The sequence below is a fragment of the Gallus gallus genome (genome assembly GCF_016699485.2).
Source record: "Gallus gallus isolate bGalGal1 chromosome 16 unlocalized genomic scaffold, bGalGal1.mat.broiler.GRCg7b 16_unloc3, whole genome shotgun sequence".
NCBI classification, from domain to species: domain Eukaryota; kingdom Metazoa; phylum Chordata; class Aves; order Galliformes; family Phasianidae; genus Gallus; species Gallus gallus.
In genome coordinates, this window is record NW_024095940.1 from 11,296 (window position 1) to 21,799 (window position 10,504).

General features: G+C 56.0%; 1 long non-coding RNA gene across 1 annotated transcript; it reads left to right on the top strand.

Moving 5' to 3' along the window:
- The first annotated feature begins 1,132 nt into the window (after positions 1 to 1,132).
- Positions 1,133 to 8,053, top strand: LOC121108656. Its single transcript, XR_005843341.2, has 3 exons — positions 1,133 to 1,180; positions 6,015 to 6,077; positions 7,915 to 8,053. It is a non-coding gene; the product is annotated as an uncharacterized LOC121108656 (long non-coding RNA).
- The last annotated feature ends 2,451 nt before the right edge of the window (positions 8,054 to 10,504 follow it).

A 10,504-nucleotide genomic window follows, 5' to 3' on the forward strand; every position in this document is an offset into this window, starting at 1 on the left:
GTCATTTTGGGGGGAAATTTGGGGGATTTGGGGTCATTTTGGGGGGATTTTGGGTCATTTGTTGGGCAAATTTGGGGGATTTGGGGGGAAATTTGGGGGATTTGGGGCCTTTTTGGGGGGGAAATTTGAGGGATTTTGGGTCATTTTGGGGGGAATTTAGGGGATATTGGGTCATTTTGGGGGGAAATTTGGGGGATTTGGGTCATTTTGGGGGGATTTTGGGTCATTTGTTGGGCAAATTTGGGTCATTTTGGGGCAAATTTGGGTCACTTTGAGTCATTTTGGGGCGAATTTGGGGGATTTGGGGTGAAATTTGGGGGATTTTGGGTCATTTTAGGGACAAATTTGGGGGATTTGGGGTCATTTTGGGGGATTTTGGGACAAATTTGGGTCACTTTGAGTCATTTTCGTGCAAATTTGGGGGATTTGGGGTCATTTTGGGGGGATTTTGGGTTATTTTAGGGGGAAATTCGGGGGATTTGGGGGGAAATTTGGGGGATTTTGGGTCATTTTGGGGACAAATGTGGGTCACTTTGAGTTATTTTGGTGCAAATTTGGGGGTTTTGGGTCATTTTGGGGGGATTTGGGGGGATTTGGGGATTTTGGGGCTTTTTGGGAGGTTTGGGGGGAAATTTGGGGGATTTGGGGTCATTTTGGGTGAAATTTGGGGGATTTTGGGTCATTTTGAGGGAATTTGTTGCAGATTTGGGGCAAATTTGGGGGGATTTGGGTCATTTTAGCGACAAATTTGGGGGATTTGGGGCCTTTTTGGGTGAAATTTGGGGGGATTTTGGGTCATTTTGGGGCGAATTTGGAGGATTTGGGGTTATTTTGGGGTGATTTTGAGGCGTTTTGTGCAATAAACCCCCCCTCTTTTTTTTTTGCAGCCCCCCCACACAAAAATGTCCCCCCTTTCCCCTCCCCCCCCCCCCTCCCCCTCTCAGTTCCGCCGTGAGATTTTGGGGTGGAATTGTTGGATTTTGGGGCCAAATCGGTGTTAAATATTGATAGATTTTGGGGTCGGGGGGGGGGGGGGTCGGGGGGGTGGGGGGGGTCCATGGGGGACGCGGAGCCAAAGGGGGGGGGGGAGGAACCCAAAGCCCCCCCCAAAGGGGAGGGGGGGGGGGAGGAAGAGGAGGAGGAGGAGGAGGAGGAGGAAGAGTTGGACCCCAGGATACAGGTGAGGGGGGGGGGGGGGGGGGTTGGGGTGAAATTTGGGGGGTTTTGGGGGGGTTTTGGGGTCATTTGGGGGGGGGGGGGTTGGGTCATTTTGGGGGGTTTTGGGGTCATTTGGGGGGGGCTTTGGGGTTTTGGGGTCATTTGGGGGGATTTTGGGGGGTTTTGGGGGGAATTCGGGGGTTTGGGGGTCATTTTGGGGGGGATTTTGGGGAATTTGGGGGTTTTGGGGTTATTTGGGGGGGGGTTTGGGTCATTTTGGGGGGTTTTGGGGTCATTTGGGGGGGGTTTGGGGTTTTGGGGTCATTTGGGGGGGATTTTGGGGGGTTTTGGGGGGAATTCGGGGTTTTGGGGTCATTTGGGGGGGGCTTTGGGGTTTTGGGGTCATTTGGGAGGGGTATTTGGGGTGTTTTGGGGGGGATTTGGGGGTTTGGGGGTCATTTTGGGGGGGATTTTGGGGAATTTGGGGGTTTTGGGGTCATTTGAGGGGGGGTTTGGGGTCATTTTGGGGGGTTCTGGGGTCATTTGGGGGGGGGTTTGGGGTTTTGGGGTCATTTGGGGGGGATTTTGGGGGGTTTTGGGGGGAATTCGGGGGTTTTGGGGTCCTTTAGGGGGGGCTTTGGGGTTTTGGGGTCATTTGGGAGGGGAGTTTGGGGTCATTTGGGGGGGATTTTGGGAGTTTTGGAGTGAATTTGGGGGTTTGGGGGTCATTTTGGGGGGGATTTTGGGGAATTTGGGGGTTTTGGGGTCATTTTGGGGGGTTCTGGGGTCATTTGGGGGGGGTTTGGGGGATTTGGGGGGAATTTGGGGGTTTTGGGGTCATTTGGGGGGGCTTTGGGGTTTTGGGGTCATTTGGGAGGGGTGTTTGGGGTGTTTTGGGGGGGGATTTGTGGGTTTTGGGGGTCATTTGGGGGGGGTTTTGGGGTCATTTGAGGGGGGTTTTGGGGTCATTTTGGTGGGGGTTTGGGGGAATTCGGGGTTTTTGGGTCATTTGGGGGGGGCTTTAGGGTTTTGGGGTCATTTTGGGGGGGGGGTTTTGGGGGGAATTTGGGGGTTTTGGGGTCATTTAGGGGGGGGCTTTGGGGTTTTGGGGTCATTTGGGAGGGGAGTTTGGGGTGTTTTGGGGGGATTTGGGGGTTTGGGGGTCATTTTGGGGGGGATTTTGGGGAATTTGGGGGTTTTGGGGTTATTTGAGGGAGGGTTTGGGGTCATTTTGGGGGGTTCTGGGGTCATTTGGGGGGGTTTGGGGTTTTGGGGTCATTTGGGGGGGATTTTGGGGGGTTTTGGGGGGAATTCGGGGGTTTTGGGGTCATTTAGGGGGGGGCTTTGGGGTTTTGGGGTCATTTGGGAGGGGAGTTTGGGGTGTTTTGGGGGGGATTTGGGGGTTTGGGGGTCATTTTGGGGGGGATTTTGGGAATTTGGGGGTTTTGGGGTTATTTGAGGGAGGGTTTGGGGTCATTTTGGGGGGTTCTGGGGTCATTTGGGGGGGTTTGGGGTTTTGGGGTCATTTGGGGGGGATTTTGGGGGGTTTTGGGGGAATTCGGGGGTTTTGGGGTCATTTGGGGGGGGGCTTTGGGGTTTTGGGGTCATTTGGGAGGGAGTTTGGGGTCATTTGGGGGGGATTTTGGGGAGTTTTGGAGTGAATTTGGGGGTTTGGGGGTCATTTGGGGGGGATTTTGGGGAATTTGGGGGTTTTGGGGTCATTTTGGGGGGTTCTGGGGTCATTTGGGGGGGGTTTGGGGGATTTGGGGGGAATTTGGGGGTTTTGGGGTCATTTGGGGGGGGCTTTGGGGTTTTGGGGTCATTTGGGAGGGGTGTTTGGGGTGTTTTGGGGGGGGATTTGTGGGTTTTGGGGGTCATTTGGGGGGGGTTTTGGGGTCATTTGAGGGGGGTTTTGGGGTCATTTTGGTGGGGGTTTGGGGGGAATTCGGGGGTTTTGGGTCATTTGGGGGGGGCTTTAGGGTTTTTGGGGTCATTTTGGGGGGGGGGTTTTGGGGGGAATTTGGGGGTTTTGGGGTCATTTAGGGGGGGGCTTTGGGGTTTTGGGGTCATTTGGGAGGGGAGTTTGGGGTGTTTTGGGGGGGATTTGGGGGTTTGGGGGTCATTTTGGGGGGGATTTTGGGAATTTGGGGGTTTTTGGGGTTATTTGAGGGAGGGTTTGGGGTCATTTTGGGGGGTTCTGGGGTCATTTGGGGGGGTTTGGGGTTTTGGGGTCATTTGGGGGGGATTTTGGGGGTTTTTGGGGGGAATTCGGGGGTTTTGGGGTCATTTAGGGGGGGGCTTTGGGGTTTTTGGGGTCATTTGGGAGGGGAGTTTGGGGTGTTTTGGGGGGGATTTGGGGGTTTGGGGGTCATTTTGGGGGGGATTTTGGGGAATTTGGGGGTTTTGGGGTTATTTGAGGGAGGGTTTGGGTCATTTTGGGGGGTTCTGGGGTCATTTGGGGGGGTTTGGGGTTTTGGGGTCATTTGGGGGGATTTTGGGGGGTTTTGGGGGGAATTCGGGGGTTTTGGGGTCATTTGGGGGGGGGCTTTGGGGTTTTGGGGTCATTTGGGAGGGGAGTTGGGTCATTTGGGGGGGATTTTGGGGAGTTTTGGAGTGAATTTGGGGGTTTTGGGGGTCATTTTGGGGGGGATTTTGGGGAATTTGGGGGTTTTGGGGTCATTTTGGGGGGTTCTGGGGTCATTTGGGGGGGGTTTGGGGGATTTGGGGGGAATTTGGGGGTTTTGGGGTCATTTGGGGGGGGCTTTGGGGTTTTGGGGTCATTTGGGAGGGGTGTTTGGGGTGTTTTGGGGGGGGATTTGTGGGTTTTGGGGGTCATTTGGGGGGGGTTTTGGGGTCATTTGAGGGGGGTTTTGGGTCATTTTGGTGGGGGTTTGGGGGGAATTCGGGGGTTTTGGGTCATTTGGGGGGGGCTTTAGGGTTTTGGGGTCATTTTGGGGGGGGGGTTTTGGGGGGAATTTGGGGGTTTTGGGGTCATTTAGGGGGGGGCTTTGGGGTTTTGGGGTCATTTGGGAGGGGAGTTTGGGGTGTTTTGGGGGGATTTGGGGGTTTGGGGTCATTTTGGGGGGGATTTTGGGGAATTTGGGGGTTTTGGGGTTATTTGAGGGAGGGTTTGGGGTCATTTTGGGGGGTTCTGGGGTCATTTGGGGGGGTTTGGGGTTTTTGGGGTCATTTGGGGGGGATTTTGGGGGTTTTGGGGGGAATTCGGGGTTTTGGGGTCCTTTAGGGGGGGCTTTGGGGTTTTGGGGTCATTTGGGAGGGGAGTTTGGGGTGTTTTGGGGGGGATTTGGGGGTTTGGGGGTCATTTTGGTGGGGGATTTGGGGTCATTTGGGGGGGGGTTTGGGGTCATTTTGGTGGGGGTTTGGGGGGAATTCGGGGGTTTTGGGGTCATTTGGGGGGGGGCTTTGGGGTTTTGGGTCATTTGGGGGGGGGTTGGGGTGAATTTGGGGGTTTTGGGGTCATTGGGGGGGGAATTGGGGGGATTTTGGGGGTTTTGAGATGAAATTTGGGGTGTTTTGGGGAAAATTTGGGGGTCATTTGGGGGGGTTTTGGGGTCATTTTGGTGGGGGTTTGGGGGGAATTTGGGGGTTTCGGGGTCATTTGGGGGGGGGCTTTGGGGTTTTGGGGTCATTTGGGGGGGATTTTGGGGGGTTATGGGGGGAATTCGGGCGTTTTGGGGTCCTTTGGGGGGGGCTTTGGGGTTTTGGGGTCATTTGGGGGGGGAGTTTGGGGTGTTTTGGGGGGGATTTGGGGTTTGGGGGTCATTTGGGGGGGGTTTTGGGGTCATTTTGGTGGGGGTTTGGGGGGAATTCGGGGGTTTTGGGGTCATTGGGGGGGGGCTTTGGGGTTTTTGGGGTCATTTGGGGGGGATTTTGGGGGGGGGTTTGGGGTCATTTTGGGAGGGGGGGTTGGGGGGGAATTTGGGTTTTTTTGGGTCATTTGGGGGGGGCTTTGGGGGAGTTTGGGGATTTTGGGGTCATTTGGGGGGGGAGTTTGGGGTCATTTTGGAAGGGATTTTGGGGAGTTTTGGGGTGAATTTGGGGGTCATTTTGGGGGGGATTTGGGGGAATTTGGGGGTTTTGGGGTCATTTTGGGGGGGTTTTGGGGTCACTTGGGGGGGTTTGGGGGAGGTTGGGTTTTGGGGTCATTTTTGGGGGGATGTTGGGGGGAAATTAGGGGGTTTTGGGGTCATTTTGGGGGATTTTGGGGAAATTGGGGGTTTTGGGGGGGTTTGGAGGGAATTTGGGGGCTTTGGGGTCATTTGGGGGGGGCTTTGGGTTTTTGGGGTCATTTGGGGGGGGAGTTTGGGGGATTTTCGGTGGTTATGGGGTTACATTTGGGGAATTGGGGGAATTTGGGGGGTTTTGTAGTGAAATTTGGGGGGATTTGGGGATTTTGGGGTGAAATTTGGGGGATTTTGGGGGGAATTTGGGGTTTTGGGGGAAAATGTGAGGGATTTGGAGGGGTTTGGGGAGAATTTGGGGCTTTTTGGGTCATTTTGAGGGGTTGTGGGGTGAATTTGGGGGGTTTGGGGGTCATTTATTGCAGATTTGGGGGGATTTAGGGGCATTTTGGGGGTTTTAGGGTCATTTTTGGGGGGAATTTGGGGGATTTTGGGGCTTTTTGGGGTCATTTTGAGGGATTTTGGGGGTTCTTTATTTGGGGTTTTTAATGGGGGATTGGTCTTTTTGGGGCCGTTTTGAGGCGTTTTGGGGTCTTTTCTTCGGGTTTTCGGGGTGTATTTGGGGTCCTTTGTCGTATGTTTGGATATTGGAGGAGGGTATGGGGGGACCCCATTAATTTTTGGGGTCCTTTGGGGCCGTTTTGGGGTCCGTAGGAAGAATTGGAACATCTCAATGAGGCCAATGCTGAAATCAATCGCGTGGAGCTGCAGTTGGATGTGAGTGGGGACCCCAAAACCCCACAGTGGGGGGACCCCAAAATGTCCCCATAAGGACCCCAAAAGGTCCCCCAAAGGTCCCATTGACCCCAAATCCCTTCCTGTTGGGACCGGAGACCCCCAAAACCTCATGGCCACCCCCATGTGTTCCTTTTGGGGTCCCCGTTGCCCACCCCATAGTTCCAATTGGAAATGAAGACCCCAAATCCCATTCTACTGGGATTGAAGACCCCAAATCCCTTCCAGTTGACCCCAAATCCCTTCCTATTGAGATTGAAGACCCCAAATCCCTTCCAGTTGGGATTGAAGACCCCAAATCCCTTCCAGTTGACCCCAAATCTCTTCCAGTTGGGAATGAAGACCCCAAATTCCTTCAAGTTGGGAATGAAGACCCCAAATCCTTTCCTACTGGGAATGAAGACCCCAAATCCCTTCCTACTGGGAATGAAGACCCCAAATCCCTTCCTATTGAGATAGAAGACCCCAAATCCCTTCCGGTTGACTCCAAATCCCATTGTACTGGGATTGAAGACCCCAAATCCCTTTCTATTGTGAATGAAGACCCCAAATCCCTTCCAGTTGACCCCCAATCCCTTCCAATTGGGAATGAAGACCCCAAATCCCTTCCAGTTGGGACCGAATACCCCAAATCCCTTCCAGTTGCCCCCAAATCCCTTCCTCTTGGGATTGAAGACCCCAAATCCCTTCCGGTTGGGACCGAAGACCCCAAATCCTTTCCACTTGACCCCAAATCTCTTCCAGTTGGGATTGAAGACCCTAAATCCCTTTCTATTGGGATTGAAGACCCCAAATGCCTTCCAATTGGGACCGAAGACCTCAAATCCCTTCCAGTTGCCCCCAAATCCCTTCCGGTTGGGATTGAAAACCCCAAATCCCTTCCGGTTGGGAATGAAGACCCCAAATCCCTTCTGGTTGGGAAACGTTGACCCCAAATCCCTTTCAGTTGGGAATGAAGACCCCAAATCCCTTCCAGTTGACCCCAAATCCCTTCCGGTTGGGAATGAAGACCCCAAATACCTTCCAGTTGCCCCCAAATCCCTTCCTCTTGGGATTGAAGACCCCAAATCCCTTTTTATTGGGATTGAAGACCCCAAATTCCTTCAAGTTGGGAATGAAGACCTCAAATCCCTTCCAGTTGCCCCCAAATCCCTTCCAGTTGGGAATTGAAGACCCCAAATCCCTTCCAGTTTGGACCGAATACCCCAAATCTCTTCCAGTTGCCCCCAAATCCCTTCCTCTTGGGATTGAAGACCCCAAATCCCTTCCGGTTGGGACCGAAGACCCCAAATCCTTTCCACTTGACCCCAAATCTCTTCCAGTTGGGATTGAAGACCCCAAATCCCTTCCAGTTGGGAATGAAGACCCCAAATCCCTTCTGGTTGGGAAACGTTGACCCCAAATCCCTTTCAGTTGGGAATGAAGACCCCAAATCCCTTCCAGTTGACCCCAAATCCCTTCCGGTTGGGAAACATTGACCCGAAATCCCTTTCAGTTGGGAATGAAGACCCCAAATCCCTTCCAGTTGACCCCAAATCCCTTCCGGTTGGGAATGAAGACCCCAAATCCCTTCCAGTTGACCCCAAATCCCTTCCGGTTGGGAATGAAGACCTCAAATACCTTCCAGTTGCCCCCAAATCCCTTCCAATTGGGATTGAAGACCCCAAATCCCTTTCTATTGGGATTGAAGACCCCAAATGCCTTCCAATTGGGACCGAAGACCCCAAATCCCTTCCGGTTGCCCCCAAATCCCTTCCAGTTGGGATTGAAGACCCCAAATCCCTTTTGGGGTCCTTTTGGGGTCCCCGTTGCCCTATAGGACGCTCGCACGGCCTACCGGCGCATCCTATCCGAGTCGGCGCGGAAGCTGAACGCGCACGGATCCCAATTGGGCGCCTGCATCGACAAAGCGCGGCCCTATTACGAGGCGCGGCGCCTGGCCAAGGAGGTGGGGGGTTGTGGGGTCGGGGTGGCGGTCCTATGGGGTCGGGGTGGCAGTCCTATGGGGTCGGGAGGCGGTCCTATGGGGTGGGGAGGCGGTCCTATGGAGGTGGGGAGGCGGTCCTATGGAGGTGGGGAGGCGGTCCTATGGGGTGGGGAGGCGGTGCTATGGGGTCGGTGAGGAGGTCCTATGGGGTCAGGGTGGCGGTCCTATGGGGTCGGTGAGGAGGTCCTATGGGGTCGGGAGGCGGTCCTATAGGGTCGGGGGGTGGTCCTATGGGGTGGGGAGGCGGTCCTATGGAGTGGAGAGGGGAACCTGTGGGGCAGGGATCCTATGGGGTGGGGAGGCGGTCCTATGGGGTCGGTGAGGAGGTCCTATGGGGTCAGGGTGGCGGCCCTATGGGGTGGGGAGGTGGTCCTATGGGGTGGGGAGGCGGTCCTATGGAGTGGAGAGGGGAACCTGTGGGGCAGGGATCCTATGGGGTGGGGAGGCGGTCCTATGGGGTGGGGAGGCGGTCCTATGGGGTCGGTGAGGAGGTCCTATGGGGTCAGGGTGGCGGTCCTATGGGGTCGGGGTGGTGGTCCTATGGGGTCGGGAGGCGGTCCTATGGGGTCGGGAGGCGGTCCTATGGAGGTGGGGAGGCGGTCCTATGGAGTGGAGAGGGGATCCTGTGGGGCAGGGATCCTATGGGGTGGGGAAGCGGTCCTATGGGGTCGGTGAGGAGGTCCTTTGGGGTCAGGGTGGCGGCCCTATGGGGTCGGGAGGTGGTCCTATAGAGTCGGGAAGTGGTCCTATGGGGTGGGGAGGCGGTCCTATGTTGGGGATGAGCTTATGGGGTTGGGGTCGGCTCTATGGGGTTGGGGTCGGTCTTATGGGGTGGGGAGGCGGTCCTATGGGGTGGGGAGCGGGTCCTATGGGGTTGGGCGGCAGTCCTATGGGGTGGGGGTGACCCTATGGGGTGGGAAGGTGGTCCTATGGGGTCGGGGTGGCGGTCCTATGGGGTCGGGAGGCGGTCCTATGGGGTGGGGAGGCGGTCCTATGGGGTGGAGAGGGGAACCTGTGGGGCAGGGATCCTATGGGGTGGGGAGGCGGTCCTATGGGGTCGGTGAGGAGGTCCTATGGGGTCAGGGTGGCGGCCCTATGGGGTCGGGAGGTGGCCCTATGGGGTGGGGAGGCGGTCCTACGTTGGGGATGAGCTTATGGGGTTGGGGTTAGCCCTATGGGGTTGGGGTCGGCCCTATGGGGCAGGGAGCGACCCTATGGGCTGGGGTTGAGCCTATGGGGCTGGGAATGATCCTATGAGATGGAAGATGACCCAATGGGATGGTGAACGGTCTTACGGGATTGGGACTGAACTGTGGGGCTGGGGTCGATCCTATAGGGCTGGGGATGACCCTATGGGGCAGTCATCAACTGTCTGGGGCTGGGGATGACCCTATGGGGCTGGGGATGACCCTATAGGAACAGTGATGACCCAATAGGATGGAAGATGACCCAATGGGATGGGGAGCGCTCTCACGGGATTGGGACTGAACTATGGGGCTGGGATCAATCCTATGGGGCAGGGCTCGACCCTATGGGGCAGGGCTCGACCCTATGGGGCTGGGGATGACCCTATGGGGCAGGGCTCAACCCTATGGAGCTGGGCTCGACCTTATGGGGCTGGGGATGACCCAATGGGATGGAAGATGACCCAATGGGATGGAGCGCACTCTTACGGGTTTGGGACTGAACTGTGGGGCTGGGGTCGACCCTATGGGGCTGGGCTCGACTCTATGGGGCTGGGATCGACCCTATAGGGCTGGGGATGACCCAATGGGGATTGTGATGACCCAACGGGATGGAAGATGACCCAATAGGATTGGGAGCGCTCTCATGGGATTGAGGTCAATCCAATGGGGCCGGGGTCGACCCAATGGGGCAGGGGATGACCCTATGGGGCAGGGGATGACCCTATGGGGCTGGGAATGACCCTATGGGGCAGTCATCAACTGTATGGGGCTGGGGACGACCCTATAGGGACGGTGATGACCCAATGGGATGGGGAAACGCTCTTACGGGATTGGGACAGTACTGTGCATTTGGGTCCGTCCTATGGGGCTGGGGTCGACCCTATGGGGCTGGGGTCGACCCTATGGGGCTGGGGATGACCCTATGGGGTAGTCATCAACCGTTTGGGGCTGGGGATGACTCTATAGGAAAGGTGATGACCCAATGGGATGGAAGATGACCCAATGGGATGGGGAGCGCTCTTATGGGATTGGGAGGGAACTGTGGGGCTGGGATCAATCCTATGGGGCAGGGCTCAACCCTATGGAGCTGGGATCGACCCTATGGGGCTGGGGATGACTCTACGGGGCTGGGGATGACCCAATGGGGATTGTGATGACCCAACGGGATGGAAGATGACCCAATGGGATGGGGAGCGCTCTCATGGGATTGAGATCAATCCAATGGGGCCGGGGTC